The sequence below is a fragment of the Mastomys coucha genome, unplaced genomic scaffold, assembly GCF_008632895.1.
Source record: "Mastomys coucha isolate ucsf_1 unplaced genomic scaffold, UCSF_Mcou_1 pScaffold2, whole genome shotgun sequence".
Lineage (NCBI taxonomy): Eukaryota > Metazoa > Chordata > Mammalia > Rodentia > Muridae > Mastomys > Mastomys coucha.
Genome location: NW_022196902.1, coordinates 17087515 through 17097758, shown reverse-complemented (window position 1 = coordinate 17097758; position 10244 = coordinate 17087515). Strand labels below are relative to the sequence as shown.

At 43.7% G+C, this 10244-nt stretch overlaps 1 protein-coding gene across 1 annotated transcript in view; it reads left to right on the top strand.

The window, feature by feature from the left end:
• The window catches only part of Enpp1 (ectonucleotide pyrophosphatase/phosphodiesterase 1), a 145780-nt gene that overhangs the window by 13845 nt on the left and 121691 nt on the right, over nucleotides 1–10244 (top strand). The window lies entirely within an intron of this gene.

The following is a 10244-nucleotide window of genomic DNA, read 5'->3' as shown; positions in this document are numbered from 1 at the left end:
TCAATGTCTTTAGTAATCATTTTGCATTATAAGTCAAAATAAAAGTTCATTTTTTCTTTTATCTGAAAAAAAAAGAATGTCCTAGATGGAGACATGACACTTATCACACTGATTTTATTAATTTATTAATAATTCTAATTATTAAAACTTAGCCACCATTAATTTTTCTGTATGATGGAACTGAAAGTGCATATAACACACCAGCCATTGATGGCAGAACAGTAGTTTTCTGCCTGAAATGAGAACTTGCAGTTGGGTTAAAACCAGAAGGGTTCCTCCATTGTAGGGGGCTTTACAAGCATGTGCCACCAGACCTGGCTTTTTTAAATGTAGGTCTTGTATGACAAGCAGTTTCCTCGCTGGGCACTGAGCCTTTTCCTCAGCCTTTACAGATTCCAAGGACTTCTCCAGGCACTACATCATTTGGTCCTGTCAGCTTCCACTCCTTGTTGGAGGTGGAAAACTCATGCCTCAGAAAAGGTTGAGAGATTATCTAAGATCACAAAACGTGTCACTCTGTGGATCTCATCAGTGTGGTTGTTGATGAATAGTTTTAGAGTCAGACAGAATTTAGTTTAAACTAATATTGTGACTAGCTGATTGAGAAAGAAAAGACTGTGTCCTGAATATCAGCTTCCTCGGCTGTAAAACTAGAACCACCTCATGTATTGTTAAGAGAGTAAGATGACATATATGAGGTGGCACATTGTGTTCCCTGAGCAGTACTTCTTTTTTGTTGTAGTTAGTAGTGTGACCTTGTAACAGCTCAGTGCCATCCTTTCAGATTTTCTAAGAAATCAAATGTCACAGGCCCCACCCCAGACCTTCTGGGTCATCATTTTGCATGTTAAAATTTGGAGTGTTCTAGCAAACATGGGTCTGAGGCCCAACAACTGGGGTTTTTGTTCCTGGGAATTCTAATCAATAATCAATCATGCCATTGCTATCATATATTAAATACAGCAAACAAGACAAAAAACCAAGTGCTAGATGTTGCCTGGATTGTGGCAAACTTCGTTACTAGTCCTACTTCCAGTGGCCCATCTGCTTCCCTGGACTGCAGTGGACACTTGATGAGTCTTCCCTTCAAGGCACAGTTTCCCTGTTACTAGATAGTCTATTGGATAGTCTTACTAACTCTGTGCCCTCGCCCAAGGCTCTTAGTTTAGTTACCATCCTCACCCTGCTGTGACTTTCCCCTTAATTGCTGTTTATTGCTTCAAGTACAGCCAAGTTTCTGCTATGGCCAGGTAGATAGCAGATGTTTTTCTGAGTCTGCCATTTATCTATCCAGACATCACATTGATTTTTCTTACAGCACTGGGTCAGGAGAGCTCTTTGGTTAAACTTGCACTGCAGCACACTCTGTAGAGCAGAGCAGTTACTTGACACAGCCAACCAAAGGGATCTCTTAGTGGTACTCCTCAGGTGATGGTGAATCAGGTTAAATATTCTTGGCACTGAGTTTGTTCCGTGATAACGCATTGTTCAAAAACATCTGTTTTTGATAGAATGCCACCTAGCATCATAGAGATTTGAATTTCTGGGATTCTAGGAAGTATAAATGAAATCTGTTCAGGTGGGAAGGTGCAGAGCACTGTGAATAGATAAGACTCTCAGTCTTAGCTATTTTTGGGTTACCCAGGGAAATGAATACAAAGCCATTTGTGTATTGTTTATTTAAATACTGTATATAGTCAGTTTAAAGAACTGTGAAGAGCTCCAGGAGACACAAGTATGCATTTAATTGTCATCCATTGGAAAAGGAAAGAAAAACATTACTGATTTTTCTGGAATGGTTCTGAAAAGGAAAATAAAAATCCAGCACGAGCTTGCCCACGTAAGTCTGGGATTGAAAGAGTTAAATCAAAGCAGAGCCAAGTGGCCAGGGACTGACAGGTCAGGAAGACATAAACCATAGAGATAGGGTAAAAATGCAAGGACATATCCATGGCCCAGGCCTGCAAGGACGTGCGGGGCGGACATTGACTAGTGGGCCACCTGGTCCTCTTAGCACTCCCCTTTTAGGAATTTTCAACTCTAACTACATTTAAAATAGCCAATCATGTATAGCCACACCAATTCCTTTGTTTCCTCAGACCTTTTTCCTATAAAAACCCCTAACCCCTGGGCCTCGTGGTCGATTCCTGGTCTCCTGTGTGAGATTGGGGGTCGAACTGGAGCTCCGAAATAAAAATGCCTCATGTTTTTTCATGAGATGGCCTGTCGTGTTCTTTAGGTGCATGTCTCCCAGGACTTGAGCAGGAACTCCCTACGGGGTCTTTCAGTTCAAGCAAAGTGAAGGGATCATGTAGAGTATAAACTAAGTGTTATTTGTTATTCAGTATTTGTTATTGGATAGTTTTCTCTCTTTGGACTCTCTCAGTTAAAGAATCAAAGAAATCAAGATGTCTTTCCCAAGTGTTTCAGCTCTGCTCACACAGCCTTCCACTGCACTCAGCTAGGAGATTTCCACATCTATTATATCTATGTATTTATGTCTCTCTGTCTATATATCATCTATCTATCTATCTATCTATCTATCTATCTATCTATCTATCTATCTACCTATCTATCTATCATCTATCTATCTGTTTCTATGTATCTATGGCTTTGTCTGTCTGTATCTCTCTGTCTATCTCTCTATTATCTATTTATTTATCTATCTACCTACCTTCCTAACTCCTATCTACCTACTTATTTCTGTCTGTCTGTCTGTCTTAGTTACGATTTTCACTGCTGTGAAGAGATACACAAGAGTTGACCAAGGCAACTCTTGTAAAGGACAACATTTACTTGGCACTGGCTTACAGATTCAGAGGTTCAGTCCATTATCATCAAGATGGGAGCATGGCAGCATCCAGGCAGGTATGTCACAGGAGGAGCTGAGAGTTCTACATCTTGATCTGAAGACCTCTAAAAGAATACTGACTTCCAGGCATTGAGATTCTCAAAGCCCACCCCCATAGTGACACACTTCCTCCAACAAGGCCACACTTCCTAATAGGGCAAAACATATTCAAGCCACCACATTATCTCTCTCTCTCTCTCTTCATCCATCATATCTATGTATCATCTCTCCATCAATCTATCCATCTATCATCCATCCATCCACCTGTGCAGTGACTATGTGTGTAGACATGCATATAGAGGTCAGAGATCAATTTTCATATCATTTTTCAGGAGCTAGCCACCTTCCTAAGGATGGTTTTATTAAGTTTACTTGCTTCCTTCTGTGTGTTTTCCTTCGTGTGTGTGTGTGTGTGTGTGTGTGTGTGTGTGTGTGTGTGTATCACTGCACACATGTGGGGCCAGAGAATAACTTCCTGGAGTCTGTTCTCTCCTCCCACTGTGTGGGTCCCAGAGATGACCTAGGTCATCAGTCTGGACAGCCAGCACCTGTACCCAATGGAGCTGTCTTTCTTGGTCCTACAAGGTCCCTCACTGGAACCTAAGAATTTCTGTCTCTACCCTACCCCTTCAGCCCTGGGACTGCAGGCATATAGCATGTCTCACAGGGTTGCTGGTGACTGAGCTTAGTACCTCTGTAAGGGTCCACAATTCACCAAAGACTGATACCCAGGACTCAAATAGTATGCAAAAGCAAAGATTGTTTTATATTCCATTACACAGTGACTGTAAGTCAAGGCAGTAGGATAAGAGGACCGGTCATGGAGGAGACAAAGGGGGTCAGCCCAGGAGACCAGTTGAAGAGGGATTCATACCAACCCTGAGACTCTTCTCTTTCTATCTTTCTGTCCTGTAGTTTCTTTCTGACTAAGGCCATGGATTCTTTGACCACCTAAGTAGTCAACAATAGAAACAACATTCCTCACTTAAGGCTGCACAGAGTTCTCTCTGCTGGAAGAACAGCAAGTCTAGACCTCTTCTGTTCTGTAAGGCTTCTTCTGCCAGGGAGGATAGGGAATCCTGCAGGGCTGGGATGGACTTTTCCATCTCCTGTGTATCTGCATCACTTGCCATCCATTTGTAATTTTTGTCTTGGAGCATTAGTGTTGGGGGGCCCTACACTAGCAACTCTGACCAGTCCTATGCCAAGGAGGGAACCTAGTACCACAGCCACCCTTTTTACCTGATTGTTTGGAGGTGCTAGCTGGTTGGTGACATCCTCTCTAGAGTAGTAAGTCACAGTTGTATTTACAACCAGGCCATAAAAATGCATGGGACCAGTGGTAAGGGTTACAGAGGTGGGAAATAGGCTGGGGGTACCTTATCTTATTTCCAGTGTAGAGTCCCTGTCTGGTCACCAACAGTATTATGTCCAGGATAAGAGGAGTTAGAAACTAGTGTCCAATAGGCCTTCTTGCCAGCCATTGTGAACTTGATGAGGTTGTTGCATCACCCCTGGGGGGTACCCAGATAGTAAGGGGGCTCCCAGTTTGTCCACTGGGGCAGCATTAAAGTGGGAGTGGTATATCCACATCCTGATCCCATCTATCCTAATAGCCATAGGCGTGGTCAGGATCAGAGTAAGGTCCTTTCCAGAGAGGTTCCAGAGCTTGTGGTTGTGTCTCTTAATCCAAACTGTGTCACCTGGTTCAAAGCAATGTGGGCTAGGGAATGGAGCAAACTCATAAACCTGGCAGATGTCAGGCCAGAGTTGATTCTAGACCCTATGGAAAGCTTCCAAGGATTTAGAAAACATATGTTGGTCATATTCAGCTAAGATATCAGACTGGAGGTTAGGCAGCATGGGAGGGGGCCTCCTATATAGGATCTCAAAGGGGATGAGACCTAAAGTATAGCAGGGTGTTCCTAGCCCTATGTAAGGCATAAAGGAGGAGGGATAGCCAGTCACTGCTAGTTTCAAGAGTTAATTTGGTCAAGACCTCCTTCAGAAATTCCCATACTTGACTTTGGGTTGATGGAACTGGGATGCTAAGGATGGATTGCTTCCGGGGTGTCTGACAGCATGCATTCGCCAGACCCCCTTGAATATGTACCTCAGACAGGTGACCTCAAGCTGACAGAACTGGGCCTTCTTAGCAGACACTTGGTAGCCAAGTTGACTCAGCTCCTGTAGCAGGTCTCCTGTGGCCTCGTGCCATGTTTCCAAGTGCCCTCCCCCCACTCAGGATGTCATCTGTATACTGGAGTATTGTTATTTGGGGGTATTCACCCAAGTCCTGCAGTGCCTCGTCAAAGATGGTGGGTGAGTTCTTGAATCCTTAAGGCGGGCCTGTCCATGTTAGTTGTCCCTTAAAGCCTCTCTTCAAATCTTGCCATTCAAAGGCTAATAGAGCCTGGCTGGTGCTGAGGCTTCCAATGGACTTCAGGGCAGCTTGGTTAACAAAAGCCACGTTCACAGCTGACTGGTGCTCTCAGGCTTCTAGGTCAAAGGAAGTGTATGACCTATAGGCTTCAAAAAGTCTTTTTAGATATTTCCTGGGGCTCTCAATCTTTCCCTGCATCACCTGGCTCACTTTAGATAAATTTGTGGGCCATCTGGCAGCCTCTCCTTATCATCTGGAGGCCCCCCATCAGAATCTGGCGGTAGACCTGGAGCCTCTCCTTACCTTCAACAGTGTTAAAAATCCCAGTTGGGTCAAAGTCAAAGGCAAGTCTCCATTGAAATCAGCCTGGACTTGAGTGGGCAGCCCATGTGCCCTGGAACCAATTTCCGGGGGCTCCTACAATCTTCTCTCTCTCTTCTGCCATGAAGAGGACCTGGAGCAGTTGCTGACAGTCAGCCCAGGTGGGCAGGTGAGTCAGCATGATCGAATCTAGAAGACCTGTGAGAGCTGATGGGTTTTCTAAAATGGGGGTGGGGGGGGTCTGCAACATCCAATTGTAAAGATCATTACTGGCAAATGTCACATATGTCATGAACTGAGATTTCGGCCTAGTCTCCCGAACTGCCAAATTGAAGCTTGTCATGGAATCAGCCTGCCTCACCTCACGCTTCAAGGCACTTTATGCAAGCTGGTTATAGTCTGTCTCCTGGGAGTGGTCGTCCTATGTCCTCTCCTCAGGTTCTCCGTCTGTGTAACCTCTCACATGAAATATCTCTTTGTTGCTCTCTGGCCTGTCCCCCATGTCCCCAAGCACTCCATTGCTATTAAGTCATGTGGAGGCCACAGCTCTTAGTGGTTAGAGGACAAACTTCGGAACCAGAATGCTGGGGTGTTGACTTTACCTCTGCCAACAACTGCTGTGTGTTCTGGGCAAGACCCCAACTTTCCTGTGTCTTAGTTTCCTTACCCATATGAAAAGGGATAACAAGTGCCACGTTTCTGCCTGATAAACTCCAGATGCAGAATTTGTGTTTACTGTTCTTGCGGTGCCTTGTGATTTATTCACTGAGAAGTTGGAGCTCCTTGGGTAACAGTGTTGTGTGACTCTCTGGACTCCAGTGTTACGCAGGCAGCTGGAAGATGATCGCTCTGTTCTCATAGTCCACACCCAGGGGCCTAGATAGCTGTCCAAGAATCACAAAAGGGAGTTATCAAGTGGCAGTTGTGGGAAATGCTGCCCAGGAGCTGTACACAGGGCAGAGCATGGAGAGTAAGAAGATTGAGATCTTGGCATGGAGAAGCTTCCCTGAGGAGACAACAGGCCCAGAGAGGGGGATCTGAGCCTGAGCAGAGGCCCTGGGAGAAAGGAGCAAGCATCTCAGTCCCAGCCTGGTGTGCCTGCTGTGCAGAACTCCTGTTTGAAGCCCTCCCCACCCCCGCATGCGTGTGTGTGTGTGTGTGTGTGTGTGTGTGTGTGCATGTGTGTGCTTGTGTGTATGTGTATATGTGTGCAGGTGCACACACGTGTGTGTGCGTCTGTGTGTTTGTGTCCGTATGTATGTATGTGTGTATGCGTGTGTGTGTATGTGTGTGTGCCCCTCTCTGTGTATGTGTGTGTGTACCCCTCTGTGTATGTGTGTGTGTGCATGTGTGTGCGTGTTTGTGTGTGTGTGTGTTTGTGTGTGTGTGTGTGTATGTGTGTGTGTGTGTGTGTGTGTGTGTGTGTGTGTGTGTGTGGTGTGTCCCAGGGCCAGTTCCTGGCAGGATCTTGCAGTCTTTCTGAAGGGTTTGGGTTTTTCAGAATGACTGGAAAATACTGAAGTATTTTTCTGATGGTTGTTTGTTTTGTTTTCTTCTTTGGTATTAGCAACACGATAAGGTCTGATTTTCATTTTTAAAGATCATTTTGGTATTAGTGATAGGCATAAATTGAAGAGTAGGTACAGGAAAATACTATTCTATTTCAGGACTACTTTGTAACTTCTTCCCCATAGGATGGCCACATGTGGTTATTATATTAACATTCTAATGAATTAATATTAAATACAGTAAAAATTCATTACCTGAGCTACATTTCCAGTGTACAGTACTAAGTTTTATGACAACATTGAGATTTACAGGTATATAGAACATTTCTATTGTCTTAAAATTTCTATTGGACAGCAACTATGCATTGTGATGTCATAGAGGTTTTGTTTGTGTAATGTGGGGATCAAACCCTGGGTCTTGCACACACTAAACAGCCTGCCACTAGGCCACAGCCCCAATGTTCTTTGTGTTTCTAACCCTCTATAGTTCTTCAAATCATACTCCTTCTACTACTACTTTTATTACTAGTGCTGCTGCACTTGTCAAATGAAAAGGGTCAGGCATAAATGTTTTATAAATATACTTTTGAGATTCTTTAGCCACATGAACATGTATAATTAAATTGACTGAAGTCATAATAAACACATTAAAAGTTATTATGGTTGGAAAACTGTCATCCCTCCCCAATTATAAGCCCACATGTCCACTACCCACTTGTAAATTCTGTCCCTGCATACTCAGTGTTGTTGTGATGGGGCAACTCTGGGCCTTTCTCAAAGGTTAAAGGTTGCTTGAGCTTCCTTTACACAGTGTTGTTGTGATGGGGCAACTCTGGGCCTTTCTCAAAGGTTAAAGGTTGCTTGAGCTTCCTTTACACTGTTGCCAGTAAAAAGGAAAATGAAAAAAGAAATGTACTTGACTTTCTCTCGTTGTTTCTATTGAGTCTTTTTTATTATTAATTGCATTTGTCTTTTGGCCATTTCATATTTGTACAGAATGCCCTCTGGTTAATCTCACTTCCACCCTCCTACCTGACTCCCATACCCTACAATCACCCCACATTCCTCCCTGCAAATCCCTTTCTCACATATGTGGCTTTTTGTCTTGTGACTATTGCACTTAACCAGAAGGTCTGTGTGACCAGGGTTTGGAACTGCTCATTGGTACCTGGTGGGCACACCGTGAAGGCAATAATAACTCCTCTCCACCAATCTGTTGGTAGTAAATAGCAGCAGAGAGGGGTAGGGTCTCCTGTGCCCCTGTTCACTGATAGCATATTCTGCACCCCCATAGTTTGTTTCTTTTCACTTTCCTCTAGTCTCCTGCCATTTTTCTCCATTGGTTTATTCTGGCTTGAGCCAGGGAGCCTGGGTAATGGGGCCAGGCAGGGTCATTTCTCTTCAGCCCCAGATCAGCAGGAAGCAGTGTTACAGCTTTGGCAAACAAAACTGGAGACAGACTTAGAGATTTAGACCATTGTGCTTGGGTGTGCAGGGTCTGCTCATGGGTCTGCACTGAAGGGGAAGTAGCACATAGGACTGTGCAGATGGTGAAGGTGAGCTCTGATGTGCTGTGAATGGCCAGTGGGAGCCATGTTCAGTGGACACATTTGCTACACCATGTGTTGTCCTCAATTGAAATAACTCTTTGAGGTTATGCAAGAAGGATCAGCCTATTTCAGGAAGAGTGTGACCCCATGGCATTCTTCAGCCAAGGCAATCCCTGTAGGAGACTATTCCCAACAGCTGGGGTGGAATTCCTTCAGCTCTGGACACTTCAATTGGAGTGTCCACTGCTGGCTAGAGTGTCCAATACACTTAGGAAACATATGTGAAAACCAAGTCCATACACTGATCACACATTGCTGAAATATATAAACATTCAAACATTTAACTTGCTTTTTTTTCACATAACAAAACCATAGATTATTTATCATTTCCACACTCCAACTGTCAAGTCCCATGAAATTAAAATATAGATAATTAAAAATATTCATTAATAAACAAATGATTAAAAATCATGTTATATGCAAAGAGATGAATCAATACTGCATGTAGAATAATTTCTTACTTATGTCTTCACAGCTACAATAGAATATTAATACATTTTAAAAAATGAAAATAGACCAAAGGTTTTAAGCAAAATGGAAATTTGTAGTAGAGTAATTCTGAATTTTTCTGATTTCCCTGTTCCCCAATAAATACTGTATTTTTAGAACAGTTAGATTTACAGAAAGTTGTAAACCTCGTACAGGGAAATCCCGCACCTTTCCCTGTGGCTGACAGAGACAAGTATAATTGCCAGGGCCCCCTTCTCTTACCTTTATTCTTCTAGGACTCCCTCCAGGAATGACACTGAAGACCCCCACCCTGGCTTCTCCACCTAAATTCTCAGACTTTCCTTGATTTTGATGACTTGCACAGTCTGGAGAGGATTGTCGTATTTTGTGGAGTGTTCCTCATTTAGGATTTATCTGATATTTTCCTTATGGTTAAAATTGGATGGTGAACTCTTAGGAGGCAGTCTGAGGATTAAAATCTTGTTCTACACATTATGCATATTAATGTGGCTTATTCTCCATGTTCTTTTTGTTTTTCTATAAAGACAGACTTTTTTTCCCTTTGGTCCATTTTCATATTATGCCTTTGGAAGAAAGGTGTATATTACTTTCTGCCCCCCCAAGTGCTGGGGTTACAGGTGTTTGTCACCATGCCTGGCCATATTTCACTTTGATCATTGGATGTTAGAATTAACTGAACAAGAGGAAGGTCAGGTGGATGTCTGCAACTACAGAACTGTGTCTACCCAGAGACGACATCAGACTCACAGCTTAAGGGCTTAGTCGCCAAAATTGAACCCCCTTCTCATTTGCCTGTTTGTTTAAACCTCAGTTTGTTGTAAGCCTCAAGTTGCTTTTATCCTGACTGTCTTCCAGTCTCCTTGGCTTCAAGCGATTTGCTCGAGGGGCTCACGTACCTCAAAGAAATGCATTTATAGTTATTATAAAGGCTAGTGCTGAAGGATGTGGATGAAGAGATGTGTGAAGCAAGGTGTGTGAGAAGAGGGTGGGGATTTTGTGCTCTCTGTGCCTCCTCTTACCAGGAACCTGCAAGGGCTGAGCTGTCTGGACCCTGCCAAGCAGACCCATGGCTGAGGGCTCTTACCAGGAACCTGCATGGG